We start from the raw sequence: 21,921 nt of genomic DNA on the forward strand, positions 1-21,921 counted from the left end.
ATCGGCATAGCATGTCTTGTTGGTTTAACCTTCAAAATCTATCCAGAATCTAACCACTTCTCATCACCCCTACAGCCACTCCCTGGTCCAAGCCACTACCCTCTCTTCTAGAGTGTAGCAACAGCCTCCTCCCTGGGCTTGCGGCTTTTGTCCCTGCCTCTCAGTGTCCTCAACACTACAGCCGAGGGATCCATAAAACCCAAGTCACAGATGTCACTCTGTCAAAACCCTGCAGTAAACTCAGGTCTAACTCAGAGCAAAAGCCGAAGTCTTCACAAAGGTCTGCAAGTTCTGGCCCCATTTGTACTCTGACATCAATTTCCACCCCTCTCCCTCCCTCCCTCTCCTTCTCTTGCCACACTGGCCTCCTCGTTCCTCACATAGATCAGGCATGCTCCCACCCGGGGACCCTGTTCCTTCAGCCTTGAATGCTCTCCCCAGGTATCCATGTGGCTCCCTCACCTCCTTCAGGTCTTTACCTAAAAGTTGCTTTCTCCGTGAGGCACCCCCTCACCAATGTTTCCTTTCCCCTTTCTCTGCTTTATCTTTTTCTCCTCGACATTATCACTATCTAACAAATATGTATTTGCTTATGCATCTTGTTTAAGTCTGTCTCCTCTACTAGAATGTAAGCTCCATGATGACAGCCTCTCAAGTCCAAAAACTGTGCTTGGACTAATAGGTGCTCAATAAATATTTATTGACTCATTCACTCCATAGACAATTATGGAGCCAGGCACTGAGGAGATACTAGGACCCAACAGTGAACCAGACACAGCCCCTGACAAAGACCATCCAGGGTGTTAAGCACTGTGGCAGGGAAGCCCAGAGTGCCACCAAAGTTCAAAGAAGGGAGGAACCAACTCAGCTCAGGGAGCTAAGAAAAGGCTATGCTGAGGAAGGCTTTGCAGAATAAGTAGGAGCTCACTGGCTAGATAAGGAAACAGCTTCATATCTGGCAGAAGGAATAAGAGGTACAAAAACAGGAAACAAAATAGTAAGACATGTTATTGGGACAATGGAAGGGGCAGGAAGTGAGATTAAAGGGGTTGAGCAAGGGCTAAGTTCCAAGGGCCTAAGAGAGCAGGTCAAGGGGGTTGAACTTTTCCCTGTGGGCAATGATGAGCCATCAAAGGGGAGGACATGGCAGGTGTATGTGTCTGGAGGCCCCACTACCTAAGACAACCAACAGGCATTCTGGATGTGAAAAAAGGTTAGGGTATGCAGCCCACCCACTACATGCCGGGGGAAGGACTTGGAAATTTCCTGAAATTGTGACTTTAGCCAGGAAGCAGCTCAAGCCACAGTGTCATTTTAGAGCGCCCAGTATGCCCAGTACTCTGCTGGGAGGAGACTCGGGGAAAATTAAAGCCAACAATTTGCAACAAATGCTAGACTGTGTAGTTTCAATGTAGCCAGGGGACAGACATGCAGGGATGGCACTATAAACCAAACTGTCCCCCAAAGTCCATATGTTGAAGTCCTACCCCGCAATGTGACTGTAATGGAAGGAAGTAATTAAGGTTAAATGAAGTCTTAAGGGTAGAACCCTAATCTGGTAGGATTAGAGCCCTTATAATAAGAAACACCAAAATATTTCTCCCTCCATCCCTCCCTCCCTCCCTCTCTCCGTCTCTCTCTCTCTTTCGGGTGTACTTACACTTCCCGCTTCCCCATCACGTGAACACACAGAGAGAAGGTAGCCATCTGCAAGTCAGGAAGAGAGTTCTCACTAAAACCTAACCATACTGGCACCCTGATCTGATACTTCCAGCCTCCAGAACTGTGAAAACAAACTGCTATTGATTAAGCCATCTAGTCTACAGGATTTTGTTATAAGATAAATGGCAAAGTCAAGGAGGGCTTCCTGGAGGAGACAAGGTATTGGGCAGTCCTAGGGCTGGAGAAGACAGGCCAGATCTTGGCCGGCTGGACCTGTGACCACACTGTGGGCCCCAACCAAGGCCTGTCCTTCACCCAGCCTATAAAGCCTCAGCAGTTTCTCTGAGGTTTGAATCCTCTATGAGGAGCACAGAGGTAGATGCAGCATTAATGGAACTCTGAGTCTTCCAAAAAGTACAGCTAAACCCCTCAGACAGATAGGAGGCAGGAATTTTATGGCTCCTGAACACCAGATTCCAGCTTTCCTCTTCTGCCTCCATAGAAGGTAACGGTCGGGCCTGAGCCAGCCAAGAGTCAACGTGCAAAGGCCTCCAAGTGGAGACCTGACCTGGGCTCTGAATGACAGAAATGATCAGGAGATGCAGAGAGAGAGAAAGTCTATAATAGACATTTTTATGACATGTTTAATTAAAGTAGATTAAAATTAATTTGCTTTAAGAAAATTAGAAGTGCCCTAGAGGATTTCAAAGGCAAGACAAGAGTCCCTGAGTCCGAAGGCTCCACAGAAGGGCCCACGGCAGGGGTGGAGGGGATCCAGGAAGCACACCATTCTCTACACATGGCGTCCTCAGAAGGAGGTGGTCCACACACAGCACTGTGTGCACCCCAAGGCATATTCACATGGGATGGTGGGTGTGATCAGCCCCAAGCCCCACTTTGCCAGGGGGAAACTAAAGCCCAGAAGGGGCAGTGACTTGCCCAAGGTCATACAACATGTCTGTGGCAGCCTCCATGGGAGGCTGCAGGTCCTTTCTGTTGGCTCTGGGCATTTCATTCATGCCTGGCACACCAAAAGGCCCTCAACCTCTGCATCTCCGGACTGAGTTGCTGCCCTCCAGGCTTACCCGATAGGCAGGATGAGGACCCCTGCTCTGTAACAGTCTGGCTCCTCTGAGGCCTGGCACAGGGAAGGCGGAGTGAAGCAGCCTGGGGGTTGGGGACAGGAGGCAGAAAGGGAAGGACTCAAAATTGACAAAGATTCCAGAATTTCAAACAGTTTTTGGAGGAGCAGATTCAGCTGTAGCAATTTGCTCCAGGGGAAAATCATGTTCCCGTGCTCTATTATACAGAACAGAAGGAACATTTGGTGGTTTGAATACTTGTTAATTTATTTTTCTGTTTGTTAATGGGCCCAAGGCACACTCAAGCTCACACACACAGGCGCTGCTACATGCACACACACGTGCGCACGTGCGCACGTGCACACGTGCCAGGCATCAGCAGGAGACAGAAACTGGGTTCCCATAGCTTTCCTGCCACCTTCCTATCAAGTATCACTCAGGTTCTTGCTCCCTCCTCAAGATGCTGGAGGTCAGAGGGAGACTGGCTAAGGTGAGCCCCTCAAATTCCTCATCCGAAAAATGAACTTAGCAATGAGATTATCCAACATGTTAGAGCAGAGCCTTTGACCTTGGAATCAGTGTGACCAGATGAGAAAAGTCTTCTTGAGAGCAACTATAGACACACAGGAAGTCCCGACTGGCCAAGGAAATGATGCTCCACTGGATGGCTCCTTGGCACCTCAGCCCAAACAAGTCCAAACAAGGACTGTCACCCTTCCTCCTGGCCCAGATTCTCATCTCATAAAACCGTGTCACCACGAATCTTGTCACTGAGGCCAAAATGACCTCCCCCAACCTGAACTCTCAGCCTTCCCACACCAAGACCAGTCTCCAGCATCTCTCCATCATTCTAGTTCTCACCATCCCCCAGCCAACCCAGCCATGACCCCACCACTCTCCTCCAGAACCTGCACCCCACTCCCACTAAGCTCCCTGTTTTCCCTGCTGCAGACTCTAATCTATTCTTTCCCTGTGGTGGCCAGAACAGGGTTTGAAAAGCACAAATCAGATCCTATCACTCTTCTACTTAATGTCTCTGGAGCTTCCCACCGTGCTCTGAATAAAAGCTGGTCCTTAGTATGGCCAGTAGGGCCAGTAGGGCCTCATTTCCCAATCTCTCTCCTCCCTCTCTCCCTCATTCCCCACCCACCAGCCATGTTGTCTTCCTCCTAGTCTTCAAACACACCCAGCTCCTACCCACCTACTTGCTCCTCAGTCCACCTTGAGCACAGTTCTGCTCAGACTTGAGGTCTCAGCTTCAGTGTCACCTCTTCAGAAAGGTCTGCCTGGACCCCTTCCCCTCCAAAGCTGCTCTGCCCACTTCAGCCACTCCCTATTTCATCACCCTGTTTATCTCCCTCCCAAATTCATCATAGTCTGACCTTATACAAATTATGTGCAGTTTGGCTCACTGTCACTCCCACAAGAACGGAAACCGCCTGAGGGCAGGAGCAGGGCTAGATTCCCACCACCTAGAACAGTACCTGGCACTTAGTGGGTGTTTCATAAACACTTGACAAGTGAGTGAGTGAATGAATGCATGAATGAATGCATGCATGCATGAATGAATGAATGAATGAATGAAAGAAAAGAAAGGCCGACTCTGAGCTGGAGACAGGTGGTAAGAAGTGGGGCAGGGCTCCTTGTTCCCAGTATCCCCTGCCCCAGCTGAAGGGCCTCATCACCTCTTCAGCTAAGAAAAGGGAGCAGATAGGGACAAGCCTTATGGAACAGCACCTGTGATCTGGGCCCTCTTCTCTAAATAACTTCATGGAGCAGTTACAGGGCATCAGAAATACAGTTCTGAGTCCTGGCCCAGCTTCTCTGAGCCTATTTCCTCATCTGCATAATGGGGATAGTAACAGGACCCACCTCCTAGGACTGTTGTGTGGATGAATAAGATCGCGCTCTCAAAAATGTGAGATGATACTACGGCCATGCCACCCTGAACACACACGATCTCGTCTGTTCTCGGAAGCTAAGCAGGGTTGGGCCTGGTTAGTACTTGGATGGGAGATCACCTAGGAAGACCAGGTGCTGTAGGCATAAAAAAAAATATGAGATGATAATGATGATAAAAAGAACCCCATCTCTTACAGATGAGAAAGCTAGAAAGATAGTGGGAGTTGCCTGGGTTCCACGGTCGAAATGTAGGGAGCAAGGACCCAAATTCAGACTCGTCTGACTCAGAAACCCATGCTCCTGTCTCTGAGCTGGCTGCACCCCAGCTGGGACTAAGAGGTGGAACCTGGGAGGCCTCCCCTTGTTCTTTACACCTTAGCAGTAGTGTTCCTTTATATTCCCAAGTACGAACTGGCTTAGCCTCCCCTTCCCCTAGGTCTAACGCGAAGAAGACACTTTAGGCAGCTGAATGGGCCAGAGTGAACAATACTGTTCCCCACTCACTGCCTGAGGTAAGGTAGCCAGGGAGAAGGCTGCTGGCCAAGCCCCGGACAAGGAAACTGAGGCAGGCTGAGAGGGAGTCTGTGCAAAGACTCCCCAGGTGTCCTGAGGTTGAGGAATGGGCAGGCCTGAGTCTCAAGGTCCTAGAGAAAGAGGTGGCTCACATAGAAGGCAAAGAGGAATCCCACCCCCTGCCTTACCTGGTCAAGGGAATTGGCAGGGGAGGTGGCAAGACTCCAAAGGCCCTGGGAGGCTCTAAGGAAAGATTTGAGGCCCACTCACTCCCACTCAGACTGGCTTATGGGGTTGGAACGTCATCCCAGAAGGTCCAGAGACCCTGCTCAGGGCCAGCTAATGAGGGATCGTGGCAGCCGGGAGCCAAGATGCCTTCTGCTTATGGCCAGTGCATATTAAGAATTATTCCTCTTTTGAGCAATTTCGTTTGCTCAATAATATCCATCTCACACTTTTCCTAGCTGGGTGCCCTCCCATACATCCTGGACTAATCCCAGAAGTCACTCCATTCACTTAGGACGTACCTAAGTGTGCCTCCCCTTTTATTAGGGAAATTTTTCATTGTTTTGAAGTGTTCACAGGTTTTAATTTGGGGCTGAGATTTCAAAGCCTCCCTCAGTGGCTAAGAGACATGAGTAGACTTGTGGCTAGAAAGACTCCCTCTGCCCTTAGACCCGGTAGGGCCTGGCAGGGACCACCACACTCTGTAGAGGAAGGGAGCACAGCACCTCCTTTCCAGGGAGCCAGGAACTACAGACCCCAGTGCTGTGTAGCATTGGGGCACACCCTCAACCTCTCTGAGCCTGCCCAAAACAGACAAAGTCGAGGAAGACTGCATATTTGGGTTGGGTGTCCCTCTACTGGGCTGCCCAGGGAAATCTGGGAGGTCATCACTGCTAAAAACCACAGCCCTGAAGAGTCCCTAAAAAGGTAAGAAGTTTGGAGTTCAGATTAGGAGGTCATCACTGCTAAAAACCACAGCCCTAGGGGAAGGGGAGGCTAAGTCCCTAAAAAGGTAAGAAGTTTGGAGTTCAGATTTGGAATATGACCTGAGGCAGGTGAGTCATTAGCCTCTCTAATTTCCAACTCCTTAGGCTAAGGACAAATGCTAACCCCATTCTGAGCTGTTGTGCAAGCCAAGGAGTTCAGACTCAGGGCCTGGCACAGTGGGTATTGGATAAGCATGACTTTCCCTGACCTCCCAGTCCACCACAATCCCATCCTAACTCTTCATCTCTGGGCCCTTGAGAAGCCAGATCACCTGGTTCCTTAATCCTAGCTAGAGGCTGCTCTCAGGCTGACCTCCACCTCCACCCAGAGTCCCTCCATGGGCCCATCCTGCCAGTTTGGGCTGCCGCCACCAGCCTCCTCCCAGACCTTGCATGAGGTCTTCATACCTCCCACCCAAGGCCCCGCGGCATGGGGAGGCCTGTCTGTGCATATTGAGCCTATGCTGAACCATCTCCCCTCCCCACAGGCCTCAAGCCAGACTCTATGCTGGGATCCAGGCTGCATGTTTGCTGTCCCCCTGCCCTGCATCAGGGAACAGCTGTCCCACTCCCAACTCCTAGTCCCCCACGCCCACCAGGGCTCCAAGGCTGGGTACCTCTCTGGGCTCTGACTGCACCTACACACTCATATTCCATGCCCCACGCCCCCACTGCCTACTCTCAGGAGTTCACACCCTACTCCGTGCTTACTCCTCCTGCCTGGTCCTTGCTCACACCAGGCATTCGATCTCCACACTGTTCCCTGCACCACCCCCTTCCCAAAGTCTTCCTGAACACTAAGGTCCAGCTTCCTCTAGGTAGCCCTGCCTGACTTCAGCCCTCATCTCCTGCCCTTTCCTAAGGTTCACAACATTTCTCCTTGGTCCCTCTAGCTTCGGGTTGATACCCCAAGGCAGGGACCATATCAGCTACTCATTTTGTGTGCCCAGGCAAAGCCCACTGGGTACTCAGGAAAGACAGGCTCATTAAATAGTTCAGGGAGAAAGGAATAGAGGACTCCCACTGACAAAGTACACACCTCTGTGAGATAGGTATCATTATGCCCATTGTGCAGATGGGGACATTGAGGTTAAGTAAGTGAAGCACCTGCCCAGTGGCAGTGCTGGGATGTGAACCAGCCCCACCAAATCCACAGTCCACATACATGATCTGCCAACCCTGCAGTCCGCACACGCTATTCCACCTCAGCTCCAATGTTGTCTGCGCCTCACCGGAGGAAAATGAGGCCCAGAGAGATGAAGTCACCTGCTCAAGGCCGTACAGACAGTAAGTGGCAGGACTGGAACTTAAATCCAAAGTCTCTAAGCTCCCAGCTTGGTTAGAGCACCTGATTAGGCATTCCCCTCTCAGCATCTACAGGACCCACCTTGCCCTCTCTGGTGGCCCACCCTCTCCCAGCCCGCTAGACAGCCCCCTCCCTGTCCCCAGCGAGTACCTCTCCCAGTTATCAGCCCAATCCCAGGACTTCTGGGAAAAGCCTGCATGGTTGGTTGACCTTTCAGGGGGCCTGGCTCTCCCAGTTCTGGGTATTTACACAGACTGCCTGTGGCTCTGGAAAGTAGGACACCCAGGGGGAGAAGGGGATGGCAGGTGTGGCTGAAAACACTCCTGCCACCCTCCACACCACCTGGACAGCAGAGCCATTGCCTGGGCTGTGGCAAGGTCTCCTCAAATGACCTTGGCAATTCCTAGGAGTGGACCCTGTGGGGCCTGGGGTAAAGGCCTGGACTGCCCACTGAGCGGAGGGCCTTGGCCAATGTCCCCTCCAGCTCTTCTCCGCTTGGTGAACTGGAAGGCCTCGGGGGACATGGGAAGAGAAACTTCTTTAGGCAAGAATCCTCTGTGTTGAGGGGTCATCTCACTTCACTGAGCCTCTGCTCCCTCATCTGTAATTGGGTTCAGGTAATAACTACCTCCACATTCTAGACATTCAGCTACATTAGACCAGCTTACCCTAGCAAGATCTGAGAATGTACCTCTCCTGGGAAACCCAGGAGATACTCAGCCCCAAGCAGGACAGATCTGGTCTCCCAGGAAACCTGTTGGGCAGCATTAGATGGGGATGCTAGGCTAAAATGCAGGTAGACACCCCCACCAAACAGCAACAAAACCATACTCAGGATGTCACCTGGCCAGCTAGGTTAGAGCAGCAGACATGGCATAGGCACCGGGTAGCCTGGGGTCTCAGAAGCCAAGAGGACACTGCCCCCTATTCAGACTGACTGCTCTTGAGCCAAGGTTCAGGCCACATCCACCATTACAGACTACTGTCAGCACACCCCAGCCTCCTCCCAACTCTATCCTGGCCTGAGAGGAAGAGCAGAGGGTCTCTGGAGGAGGGCACAGGTGTATGCAGTTCGGGCTGGGGCTAGAAAGAGCCAAGGGCTTTGGGGTGTGTGGGTGGGAACTATCAACCCCTTTTTGCCCTCCCCATGCCAACTCCCACCCCCACCATTGACTAGAAAGTAGCTACAGTTTCACCCCACCCCCATCGCACACAGCCATGGTTCTCAAGGCCCTGCTGCCATTTTCAGTGTCCCCCATCCTTTCATCCTGCAGCTCGGGCTCCAGCTGTCTCCAACCCCAGCTCAAGCCCTTTTATTATTCAGAAGAGCCTCTTGATTGAAAAGGCCTCTAAGGCATCTCACAAATAAGAATCCTTTAATTTGGAAGTTGTTAACTTCTCAAAGAGGAATTTTAATTTTGGTTCTCCACCATCTCCTCTCCCCAAAACCTGCAAACTAAACACAAAAGCTAACAAACCCAAACCCTCGGCACCTGGGCACCCCCCTTCCCCAACTGCAGAGCTCTGCAGGGGACAGCGGCCATAGTGGCAGCATGCTGCCCCTCTCCACCTGCACAGACTCCAAACTCCCACCCATGACTGAGAAGGCCTCCAACTCCTCTCTTTGAGCATGCCTGCTCCATATCCTCCTAGCCACCCAAACCTGTAGTGCCCTAGGAGCAAAGGGTGGCAAATGGCTAAAGGGTTAACATGATGACAGGGCACCCAAACAGGGCAGGGACCACAGAGCCTAACACTCAATGCATAGCTCCCCATAATCCCCTCTGCTGCCCTCTATCATACTGTGCTGTAGCTGATGACTTAGAATTATATTTTTGACCATTTACTATGTGCCAGACACTGCACTAAACCCTTTACATGCACCAACCTACTTAATCCACACAATATAGATGCTGATTTACTAATAAAGAGACTGAAGCCTAGAGAGCTTAAGTAAATGGCCTAAATTCACACCACTAGAGAGAGGCAGAGTTAGGACTGGATCTGGGATGTCTGGTTTCAGAGCAGGTGTAACCTTAAGTGCCACCTTCATCAGCCTGCCCCGCCAGTGGCCTGTGAGAGTCTTGAGGGCCAGAGCCATGAACATCTCATCTCTGTGGGCCTGGGGGACCCCCATAATCCCCTCTGCTGCCCTCTATCATACTGTGCTGTAGCTGATGACTTAGAATTATATTTTTGACCATTTACTATGTGCCAGACACTGCACTAAACCCTTTACATGCACCAACCTACTTAATCCACACAATATAGATGCTGATTTACTAATAAAGAGACTGAAGCCTAGAGAGCTTAAGTAAATGGCCTAAATTCACACCACTAGAGAGAGGCAGAGTTAGGACTGGATCTGGGATGTCTGGTTTCAGAGCAGGTGTAACCTTAAGTGCCACCTTCATCAGCCTGCCCCGCCAGTGGCCTGTGAGAGTCTTGAGGGCCAGAGCCATGAACATCTCATCTCTGTGGGCCTGGGGGACAGCACAGGACCCAGCGAACAGCTGCACTGAATAAATATCTTCAGGGCAAATACATGAAAATGAACAAAAGCAAATACTTTCCTATTCATTCTCTCACAGGCAGGCAGGATGGTCCCAAATTCACAGCCAAGTAGACTGAGGCCCAGAAGTGCAAGCAATTGCCCCAGGTCACCCAGTTCGGGGTGCGGAGCCCCAGGAGCTCCTCCTCCCAGCCTGCTAGTATGTATCTGCCTTCCACCAGAGTATCCAGGGACAAGGTTGTTACTGGCACCCACAGGTACCATATTCCTGGATCCCAATTAACATCCCAGCTGAAACAGACCTATGAGAGCCCTGGTCATGACCCTGATGTAGGAATCTCCTCTCTATACTTGACAGCCCAGGTGGCCTCGCCTTCCCCCTGGGCCACATCGAGGAGTAAGCTGCTCCACCCACATACTACGATGGAAATCCCAGGTCTAGCTGCCACCCAAAATCTACATATTGAAGTTCTAACCCCTGTTGCCTCAGAATGCGAGCTTATCTGGAAATTGGACCACTGCAGGTGTAATTAGCTAATTAGGATGAGGTCATACTGGAGTAAGGTAGGCCCTTAATCTCCTTATAGAAGGGGAAATTTGAACAGGGACATGCACTCGGGGAGAATATCACATGGGCACAGAGAACACAAGGGAAGCTGGCCACCTACAAGCCAAGGAGAGAGGCCTGGAACAGATCCTCCCTTACAGCCTTCAGAAGGAACCAGACCTGCCAACACCCTGATCTCAGATTTTGAGCCTCTAGAACTATGATACAGTAGGTTTCTGTTTATGCCCCCTAGTTGGTGATACCTTGTCACAGCAGACCTAGCAAAGTAATATACCTGCAGACCTGGGTTTTAGTGCTGACTAGGGCCTTCAGTAGATGTGGGACATTGGTTCAGTAGACGTGTGACACTGGACAAGCCCCCATCCCTCTCTAACCCTTGGCTTGTTCTTATCATCCCCAGCACACTGCTTGGCACACAGGTGGTGCTCAATAAATGCTTGCTGGAAGAATGATTAGGATAACAGTATCCATCTTCCACATGGCTATGATAAGAATGAGATAAGATAAAGAATGGGATACTCGGGGGAAAGGCTAAAGCCCTTGACACCCATGGTGACAGCTAGATCAACAGAGACACACAAAGGGCTGGTTGGTGTGGCCACAGCCACACCTGAGTATAAAGGGAGTTTCTCCAGGCAGGCAGAGTCTCTTGGGCCCTGGGAGTAGGAAAGGAGAGCTCCCAGCTACCAAGCATGGTCTCTGACCCATCTGGAGCCTAGACCTCCACGGAGGCTGCAGGCAGGCACGTTCAGCTCAGTCAACACAAAGAAGAGCTTTCTCCACACCAGAGTTGCCTCCAGAGCCTGGCCTGCACTGGAGAGAGTGAGGTCCTCATCCCAGCAGCTGTGCAAGTAAAGATCAGAGGCCAGACTCTCAGGAACAGCTGCACTGCCCAAGGTGAGTCTGGGTTGGGCCAGCAGACCACCAGAATGTGGAGCTCGTTAACCATCCAGATTCCTGGGTTCCCCCAGTGACTCTGAATCAGAAGTCCTGTTGGATCCCTGAGGATGATGACAGTAAAATGACAGGTAGCTCACAAGATGAAAGGTACTAACGGCCATTCCAAGGGGCCATATGTGCTGGGACAGTTGGGGAAGATGTCCGAGAAGAGGTGGGATTTGGCTGGTGGTGAGAAAGCATTCTAGATGGAGGTAAAGGAAGATGACACTGAGCCTGGTGCGTGCAGAGGATGGAGGAGACTCACTTGTTAGAAAGAAGTGGGGCAAGAAGAGTGGGCTTCAACCAGATCACTAAAGGCCTTGAATAACCGGGAGTGGGGAGTCTGAAATTCAAACTTGAGTAGCAAGGAGCCACTGAAGGTTTTTGAGGAGGAGCATGACATGAAGGCAGGCCTGTAGTAATGCCCATCAGCAGGGCTCAAAGGCGGCTGGGCCACTGCAGATTTATCAGATGAGGCTCCCTTTGGGGAGAGAAGGGTGAGATGATCGGGCACAGTATCAGCACCCCACTTCCTGCCCACACCAGTTCTGGAGAAAGTTACAGAATGACGGTGCCAACCATTAGTCTATTTGGGAGGAGCGGTGGGTAGGATGAGCTGGAAGCAGTTTCTCCAGGCTTGCAAATCCAGAGGGCTTGTCTGCAAGGCTGGAGTAACAGGCCTGTCTGTGGGCAGGGATCCCCAAAGGCTGGATTCATACTAAGCAGTGAGGCCCAGATTCCTCCTCTACACGACCTTGTTTAGGCTCAGAGTCTTTAAACCCACCCTACCCACCAGCACCAGATGCTGACAGCTCCCTCCCTGACATGCCTACTCCCCCTTGGCCCTCAGCTGCAGCTTAACACCTAAGGTCCGTGCAGCCTCTCTACTTGCCTGCTTATAGGCTTCTTAAATGTTAACACCTCCAAATAGGACTCATCCTTTCCCCTCCAAACCCATCCTCAGTCCCTCAGCTCAGCTCAGTCAAAGGCTCCACCACCCACCAGTTCTCAGAGCCCATCTTCACTACCCTTCAGTCTCCTATACTCAAGCACTTAGCCCCCACGATGGCCTCCTAACCAGCTGCCCACTTCTACTCTTGCCCACCTCAGCCCCATTCACATCCTATAGTCCTATTTCCCTGCCCCTCTTCCCCACAGGCAGCTCCCAGCTCAGAGCCTGTCCCTTCTCCTCCGATCTCTGTGAACAGGAATCTCACCTGAGAAGCCTTTTCCTAACCACCCCACATGCTCATTCCCTTTTCCTGCCTTATTTTTCTCCATAGCATTTATTACTCCCTAACCTTATATTACGAATTACTTATGGGTATTTATTTTTTCTGTCTAGTCTATTAGAATTCAAGCTTTATGAGGGCAATTACCCAGTCTGACTTATTCACCCACAGATGCGAGGCATGTAGAACAGGGCCTCGCATGCAGAAGGTGTTCAGTAAGTCTGTGTTGAGTGAAAGACGAGTGAGCCACTGAACTAGGGAATGATTGCAATAAGCATTTGCGCAGCACCTGATGTATGCCACAAGGGAACACAGGCAAATCAGACTATATCTGCCCTGAGAGCCCCCATGGTCTTTGGGGAAAAAGAGATCCACACCTACCTGTAGGTAATTCCACCCAGCATGCGAGCAGTGCTGGGTGAACGGATGTGCACAGGGAGGGGAATGCTGGGGAGGAGGACGCCAGCTGGGCCTAGAGATCAGGGAAGCTTCCTAGAGGAGACATCCCATCCCAGCTTCCCTCCCTGGCTCTCAGGGACCTGGGCTACCTCCCATTCCCCATCAACAGGATGAAGGGAAACCTGTCTGACCAGCCACACTGATTCTGGCATCAGTAAATGTTCAGAGCTGGAGTGTTCATCCCTCCTGCAAGGAGAAGACCTGGGCAGAGTTGTCAGGGAGAGAGGAATTGAGAGATCAAGGGCTGTGGCATCTGGGACCCCAGCCTTGCCTGCCATTCCCCCACCCCACCATTCTGCCCCCTCCCCTCCAATCACAGGAGCACTAGAAGAGCAGGCTGGGGAGGAGGAGTGGGCGAAGAAAAACCTGGGCTTCCTCAGGGGTTCAGAGCCTTGTTGAGCCAAGTCTCAACTCTGCATGCCACTAAGGCTCCCCATGACCAGCCCCGCCCCTACCCGGGCACCTGACTCTCAAACACTCCAAAGTTCCCTACTTCTACACTGTAGCTTAGGCTGGGCCCTCCCACCTCCGCTAAATCTCTCTGCCCATCATAACCCTAAATACATCATCTTGTTCATCTAGGCAGTGTATATAATGATACACCATAGGAAACAATCAAAATATACAACAGAGAATTGGTTAAATGTGTTATGGCACACACAGAATAGAACATTACACTGCCATTAAAAATCATATTGCAGAAAAGTATTTAATGATGGGAAAATGATCTTGGTATAGTATTAAGTGCAAAAGGTAGGTCTGAAAACAGTAAGTACAATTTTATCCCACTTATGTCATAAATACATATTTTGTAAAAGACTGACAGGTAAAACACCTAAGTGCTCACACTTTCTATAGAAAACACACATTTTTTAATAATCAGAAAAAAAACAGAACATTTTTAAAGAATCCTAAAGCCTTCACAGCTTGCCTAGGCGTCCCCTATTCCAAGCCCACAATCCCCCTGCTAAAAGTGGTCTCCACTGAGTTAGCTTTTCCTCTGTCTTCCTGCTCCCTGAGCTTCCCAGTGCCCTGGTGCTGTCTGCCTGGGCAGCAGAGAGGCTGCTGCAGCCCCTGCTGAGGGTAGGGCCATGGCCTGGCCACCCAGCTTCCTTGACACCCCTGCCCCTGGTTCTCCCATCATCTTGGCTTCCTCAAAGACAACCCTGACCACATTCTCTCTCCCTATCTCCCAGCATTAAGTACAGGTTAAACTAGAGAGGCTAATTAGCTGTCGTTCCACCCAGGACTGATTGACTAGCAGGAATATTTTGATGGAGATAACTGGAATTCAAAGTGAGGCCTACTGCCTAGGAAGGAAATCCAGCCATTTGATCCCTGCTACATCCCACCAGCTTCCTGGTTGGGAGGACCGGGTCGGCTAAGCCTCAGCCACACCCACCACAACTGTCACCCAGTCCTGGGGGAAGGGTTCCAGACCTGCTGCCCTACTAAGCCAGTTAGCTCTTCTTCACCTGAAAAACGGGGTAACATTCCCATGCAGCCTGCTCCCCTAGCCTTCCCCCAGCATTCCTTCTGTCTAGAGGAAGTTCCTCTGAAACCTTCTTATGGGTCACAGAGCTCTGTCAAAGACAGGGGATTGGCCCAGATAAAGGGTAGAAGTCACTTGTCCAAAGTCACAAGCAAGCCAGGGGTCAAGCCAGGCAGCAACCCTAGTCTCACTCCTTCCCCATCCCCTACCTCTTTGGGACTTGTAGTTTCTCTACATTCTTTCACAGGGGACATGGAGTGGGAGGGCCTGTCACCTCCCACATTCTGGGTGTCCTACTCCTCATAATACAATCCAAGAGGCCACCTGCTATGCTCATGCAGAGCCAAGGTGACCTGGCTGCCAGTGCTTGTCACACGTACACACCTGGTGCTGAGCCTCATCCTGCCCTGACGGTGTCTGGATCTGCACACTGACTCTGGCTTGGAGCCTCATTAAACTCCACAGATCAGAGCCAGTGCCAGCCTCTTGACAGTTTCTTGGACTCCAATGGCCTCAGTCCACCTATTCCTACTCCCTCGTAACCTGGAGTCATGCACACAATTGATCAACAATGTGACAGAACCAAGGACAGTCCTTTAGTTCACCATTAGAGACCTCTCACACCACACAGGAACCCACTAGCTGGTGCGTCCATGAAACCATGTCACTCAGAAGAATGCCTCAGGCTTCTGAGCTGGCTGCCAGAGCCCTGCTACAGCAAGAGCTAGTAGGAGGTAGCACTGTCAGCTCAAACCTCCTGGACGGACTTCACATGGGGAGGGAGAGAAGGGAGCACTCCCAGAAAGACTGCCCCTCGATGACTTCCCTTAGGGATTCCACTCTGCCCAGAGTAGTTTCTTACCTCAGGTCAGGCAGATGTTGGGGGTGCAGCTGAGCTAGGGTTCAGCCTGGGCTTGACGCAGTTGCCCTCTCTTCTGGGGGGCACCAGAGCTTCAGGGCCTTTGGGAGCAGGAGGCTGTGGGAGAAAGAAGAGATGAGCTGTCAGGAAGAGTAAGGGGCAGTTCTGGTGAGCACTGCAGGGCCAAGCACACAATTGGTCTGATCCCACCAGCTGGGCAATAAACACTAATACATACATATCACATACACACTCTTGCTGACACGTTCACATGCAATCACACACACTCATACATGCTCTCACTCACTGGTACACACACTCATATGCCACCAGCTGCGGCAGGTAGAGCTCTGGGAATGGTGGGGTTTCTGGCCCCAGGCAGAGGGGGTGTAAATATACTTCTCCACTGGCTCTGTAACCCTGGAAAAATCAAGTCTCTGAGCCTCACTTCTCTCATCCATGAAATAGGGAGACTGTCACTTCTGCCAAGACTACTAGGAAGATAAAAATGAGTGAAAGAACTTGCGGCCTGGTGCACAGTAGGTGTCCAGCACCACCAGGGCCTGCCTTCCTTCCCAGCCCTGCCCCAGGAGGCAGGCCCAGGGGCTGGGCCCTGAGAGGGAGCAGGCACAGCAACCAGGGGTGCCTCTCCAGCACCTGAGCCTCAGCCTCCCAGTTCCCAAGGATGCCCACAGCTCCCACCCACCAACCCCTCCCTTCTCCAACCTTTTCTGGTTTATTCCTTCACCACACATTGTCCAAGGGTATTTGGGAGCCAGCCCCCACCAAGCATCCGTGAGTGGGGAGGACACTAGGGAGTCCTGTCTCCTTGGCAAGGCCCCAAGACAGGCATCAGCTGGAAATCTCCCACTTGCTGGCTGTGCGGCCCTGGGCAAATCTTCCCAGTCTGAACCTTGGTTTCCTCACCCTCTCAGACAAAGACCTGAATCCCCTTCTGAGTTGTTGCCAAGAGGTCTCAATTAGATCAGTGTTTCTCAAAGTTTAAGACACACACCACTGGGGGTACACAAGGGGATTCTAGGTGGTATGCAAACATTTTTAGTTCCACAGGTACGTGTTTATTTTTCTGTGTATTACAAAAAATTGACAGGCACTTCACAGCTGTGATTTCAGGGATGTTCAGCTTGGGGAGTGCTGGCTAATCCTCCAAATGTGAGTTAATGTACAGACAAGGATTAAGCAAACATGAGTGCAGGTGGCACCCCAGAGGTGGCTAAAACCTTGGTGGTGAAAGCGAACCATGGAAAATTGGCATCGAACTGGGGCCTGGTTCCTGGCAGCCCTCAGGAGGGTGAGCAGCTCCCTCCCTTCCTAGAAGGTCAGGCCAGTCCCTCCTTTCCTCCTTCATTCCCCATGGCACATGCAGCACAGGCCTAAGTCCCCAGGAAGACTGGCAAGGCCTTCTAGATGGAATGGATGGAAGCATGGATGGACGGGGCTCAGAGACAGCTGCCAAAATCTGGGCAGAAGATGGCAAAGGCCTCTGAGTCCCTCCCAAAATCAACATTCTATCAAGTCTAAGGTGCAAATGGTAGAATTTCTAGCCACAAGGTAAAGATGGAGGGACTCTTAGAGGCAAGAGTATCCTTATCTCATGAGTTACAAACTTCTCTTCCAAAAAGAAGGCAGAGTAATGGGCACCAAGCAGGCTCCAGGACCCACCTTGGCTTTTCTATCCTGACAACAGAGCCATTAAGTGGTGTGGACCTGGTAAGAGAGGGCCTGCCTAGCCCATACTTCACCAGCCCCCGACTATTTCCCCTGCTGCCAGCAGGCCCCAGGGGTACCTCCTAATGGCTGCTGGTCCTGGAGAACAGGACAGTACACAGTGGGACCAACATGGAATAGAGTGGGAGCCAGAGCCTGGGCAGTTCCTCAGGCCTGGGTCCTCCAAGACAGGCCTAGCCAGGAAGGGGTGCTCTAAGTGATTGCCCAAGCTCACTCTCAGTAAGTAGATAGACACAAGCCAACCAGGCCCAGGCCAACCAGGCAGCCCTGTCCTGGAAGGCCTCCAGACCACCTGGCTGGTGGCACTGAGCCTAGTTCCACTTGAGCCAGGAGGGCAAGCCATCCCCACAGTGCCCCCCCAAGCCCCTAGCTGCTATATTCCAAAATAATGAATAGGACCCCAGATCTTCCTGAAGCTTCCATTCTACTCAGTAGCATCACAAGGAGTTGCTATGGAAATGGAACCACAGATAGAGCATAACAATGATTTGGGGCAAGGGAGGAGACACAGAGGGAGTCAAGAGCTCTTCTGGACACGAGGCCTGCCTGTGTGCCAAGTTCCAGAAAAGACATGAAGTCTCAGCTGCAGGCCTCACAGCCAAGGGGGTGGGGGGAACCACGGCAGAGGTGGGGGCCTCCTTCCTGCCCTCCTGGCTCCTTCCCCTTCAGCAGAGTCTAGGGAGATCTGGAAATCAGATGCCTGTGTATTCAACAGAATTAATATGTGCCCCAGGGAGCATGAGACTTCCAGGAACCAGTTACTCCAGGATGCTGACAAAGTGGGTTCAGTACTGTAGGAGGCTGGCACAAAGTAGGTGCTCAGCGAACACTGTGATCAAAGGCCTTGGTACTGGCATGTGTTCGTGAGAGAGAGAGAGAGAAATAGGTATGAACCTGCTCCAGTGAACAGTCACAGAATCACAGAGCTCGAGGTGTCCACATCCATTGAATAGATGAGGAAACTGAGGCCCAATGAGGGTTGGGGTCACCCAGCAAGTCAACCAAAAGATCAAGCCCAGAACCCAGGTCTCCTCTTCCACAGACCTGAACCCTCTACCCAACATCCCCAATTTCTTCCTCCCTCCCTCCCTCCCTCCCTTCCTTCCATTTTTGCTAAATGTCTACTTTGTGCTTAGTTAAAGGGATGTAAAGGATATTGCTCCTGCCTGCCAGGAACTCAGAGAGGAGACAGGCCATCACGGTCAGAGGGAGGGTGCTGGGGCAGAAGTCCGGGGGCTGCAGGAACCCCAGGGAGGTTTCCCTCAGAAGCTGCAGTTACACGCTTCTGAACCAGGCTTCAGAGAGACCTCCAGCTTTCTCTGACGTGTCTCCCAACTGCTCTCTCAGCCCAAGACCCCCTACAGCTCCCACATGAGGCCTCCATGTGGGGCAGTCCTGAACTCACCTGGGGCCCTCACCTTCAGGAGGTAATGGGGGGTATTCCCCATTAGCACTCCCAGTCTCTAGAAATGAGGAACCATGAGGAAAGTGCCTTGCTACACAGAATGAGCTCAAAGAATGTTGGTGCCCTGTCCTCCCCTCCCCCAGGTTCAGCACCTTCAGGCATTGTTCATTCTTTCCTCCCCTGTTGCTGACGTTACAGTTGGCCTGGGGTGGGGCAGAGAAAAGGGAGCCCTAGTCATCAGTCATCACCCTCCTGAAACTCAAGTCTCCATCTCTTTGTCAGCAGTTGGCAGCCCGCAAATTCTCTCCTGTAGGATTTTTTGGTTTCCTTCTTTTGAGGTGGGGAGGGGGGTTGTAACAGGACGTAGTACTGAGAAGACAAGAGGCAACATCTTCCAGAGATTGGCTCGGAAGATCCACCAGCTCTGCTGTATCTCACATGGGCCATGGCTCCCAGCAGCTGGTGTAGAATCCCAGAATCTATTTTGCACAGGTGGAAACCGAGACCCTGAGAGGTGGCCGGGGGAACCCCAGGTTGCTCAGTGATGAGAAGGCAGGAAAGGCGAAGAGCAGCGAGGACCAAAGGGAGGGGCCAGGTCCAGGGCTGTGGGAGTGGAAGAATTAGCTGTCTGAGAAGGGACTTGGATTGGTTCAGTGCTCCAAGCAGGAAATGACTTTCTCTAAGAGAAGTAACTGGGCCAGGTTCTGCCCTGGCAGCCCACATGACTTGGGGCTAGGCTGGCAGGTAGAAGGTGAAGGGGGAATGTTCTCTGATCACCACCATCCCATCCTTACCAAGGGCTGCCACAGGTGCCATCTCACTTCCCTAATTATCGCTGCCCAATGGGAAACCACCTGGGGATGGAAAACAGTAAAAACACAGAAAAGCCCAAAGAGAGACAGAGCAACCCAACCCCAAGCTAGACAGACGGGGGAGAGGCAGAGATGAAAATGAATGAGCAGGCAGGCCAGCCCTCCTCCCCCAGAGCCAGTGCTGCAGCTGCCAGGAAAAGCCTACAAACCAGGGCTTTGCAAAGATTTTTCAGCATTAAAAGTCTTATTTGAAATGAAATTGTATGCAGTGGGGGAAGGCTTTCTATGCCAGACATTAAATCCAAAAGGCATAAAGTGAGAATTTGATAAACCTGACTACATAAACACGTAAAACATCTGTACAGCAAAAGACACTATAAACGAAGTTAAAAGGCAAGTGAGACACTGAAAGAAAATATCACTAATATACAAAGAGCCCCTACAAATCAATAAGAAAAAAGACAAAAAAGAGAAAAATTGGCAGTGAATTAGAAACCCGCAAAAGAACTAAATTGGCCAATAAATTTAAAAAAAGATGTTCTATCTCACTAGCAATCAGGGAAATGAAAATGAAAATGACACAATACCATTTTTTGCCCACAGATTGGGAAAAATTAAATTGATTGATAACAACCAGTGTTGGCAAGGATGTGGGGAAATGAGGACTCAGACTATTGGAAGGAGAGGTAATTGGCTCAACCTTTGGGAGGGTAATTTGGCAATACCGAATAACATTCTAAACCCACACACCCTACAATCTAGTAATCTCACTTCTAGGAGCTTCTCTTACAGAAATGGTAGCACAGGCACTCACATATAAATATTCAAGGATGCTCACAGCAGCATTACTGGTAAAAGTAAAAAAGAAATCAGAAATGGCCTAAAATTATCAAAAACTCGATGTTCAAATAAAATAAAGCACATCTATACTATGGAACAATCCAGCCATTCAACAGAAGGAGGCACTTCTATGTATAACAATATTTAAAAGATCAAGCTGTATAATGCTATTTTAGAATGAGCCCATTTTTATAAATAACAGCTGTTGGCTATTACATGCCCCCAAAGGCTGGAGGACAATATCCATACAATATAATGATCACCGCCTAGGAGGGAGACAAGGGGGCTTTCATGGTCTCTGTTACCCACAAATGTGTTGTTGGATCTTCTTCTGTAATCAGAAAAGCAAAATCGATTAAAAGTTAATGGGTTTTTTTCTTTAAATCCTGCCCGGACCCTAATATAAAATGTAGATCTAAGCAGCCCTGTTGTGGTTGAAAGAGGAGGGGCCTATGCAGCCCACTCCAGACCCCATAGCCCCCAAGCCCCCTGAGGGACACCAAGGCTCTAGGACCAGTTTGAGAACCTCAGCTGGAGAATGTGGAGCCATACCTCTGCTCTTCCACACCAACGCCCACAGTCGGAGGTTGCCCGAGGTCACACAGTTAGTCCAGACTGGCTGGGGCTAAAGCTAGGGGCTAAAGCTAGGGCCTCTGGCTCCTCATCAGGTTTCTGGCTCTTCAGGACTAGGGTGGGAGGTTTTTGTAGGTGTCCAGAAAACCTTGTGATGTCAGTCTTGAGGAACCCTGGGCTGAGTCTCAGGGGAGCCCAGGGGTGAGGGCAACATGGGAGGGGCCTTTGCAGAAAACTCCAGGGGAGTGAGCTTTGACACTCAGCTCTGGCCTCTTATGGAGCCCTGGTGCTAGGGAAGGAGAGAGAGAGAGAAGGAAAAGTAACAGGGGAGTTGGAGGTGTATTTCTCTCTATAAAGAGACAGGGTGGGTACCAGAAGAGGGGACTGGTGTGTGCAGGTGTCAGTGCTCACAGAGAAGGCTCAAATGGGACTGCAGAGGTGAACTGTGGAGGGGGTGTGTGGAGGAGAGGGGGAGAGAGAGCACGTGTGTGTGTGTGTGTGTGTGTGTGTGTGCACACGCTCGTGTTGATTCACTCCCAGGGATCACAGTAAAGAGATAGTGTATATGTCAAGGGATAGGAGACCCAGGAGCTGTGTGTGCAAAGGAGCACATGTTCATATGCGCAGCCAGCAGACCTGAAGACAAGCGACGAGCAGATGGAAAATTCCAGAGGTCCATCCCCAACTGGCCCACAGCTTCCCAATACTACTCTCCAGTCAGACAGGACCACTTGTCCTTGGAGACAGGCCTCCAAGTCTTTTTGCTTGCCGTCCCCTCTGTAGGGATGCCCTCCCTCCCTGATCAGTTCCCAAGAAGCTTCTTTTGACTCCCCAACCTCTCCATCCAGGCTGGGGCAGGAGTTCCTCTGGTATTCCTACCCTGTATCACCTTCGTCCTGCCTGGGCCCCAAGTTATGAGTGCTGACAGGTGTGACTTCCCAGAGCAGGGGTGGGACTTGTTCTTTTCTGCACCCAGAGCCCAGCTCAGATCCGTCACAGAGAAGGCACTGAAAACTAAAGTTGT

The 21,921-nt window shown here is 51.1% G+C and overlaps 1 protein-coding gene and 1 non-coding gene across 2 annotated transcripts in view; one reads left to right on the top strand and one right to left on the bottom strand.

Annotated features, from left to right (window-relative positions):
• Nucleotides 1-21,921, bottom strand: part of LINGO1 (leucine rich repeat and Ig domain containing 1) — a 192,444-nt gene that overhangs the window by 154,759 nt on the left and 15,764 nt on the right. The window contains exon 2 of the transcript XR_003043384.1: nucleotides 15,522-15,635. The gene's annotated coding sequence lies outside the window, so the exon portion shown is untranslated. The remainder of the gene's footprint in view (nucleotides 1-15,521; nucleotides 15,636-21,921) is intronic.
• LOC112471738 lies at nucleotides 4,672-4,790 on the top strand. The gene has a single exon (XR_003043394.1). It is a non-coding gene; the product is annotated as a 5S ribosomal RNA (ribosomal RNA).

Source organism: Pteropus alecto, unplaced genomic scaffold, assembly GCF_000325575.1.
Source record: "Pteropus alecto unplaced genomic scaffold, ASM32557v1 scaffold38, whole genome shotgun sequence".
NCBI lineage: Eukaryota > Metazoa > Chordata > Mammalia > Chiroptera > Pteropodidae > Pteropus > Pteropus alecto.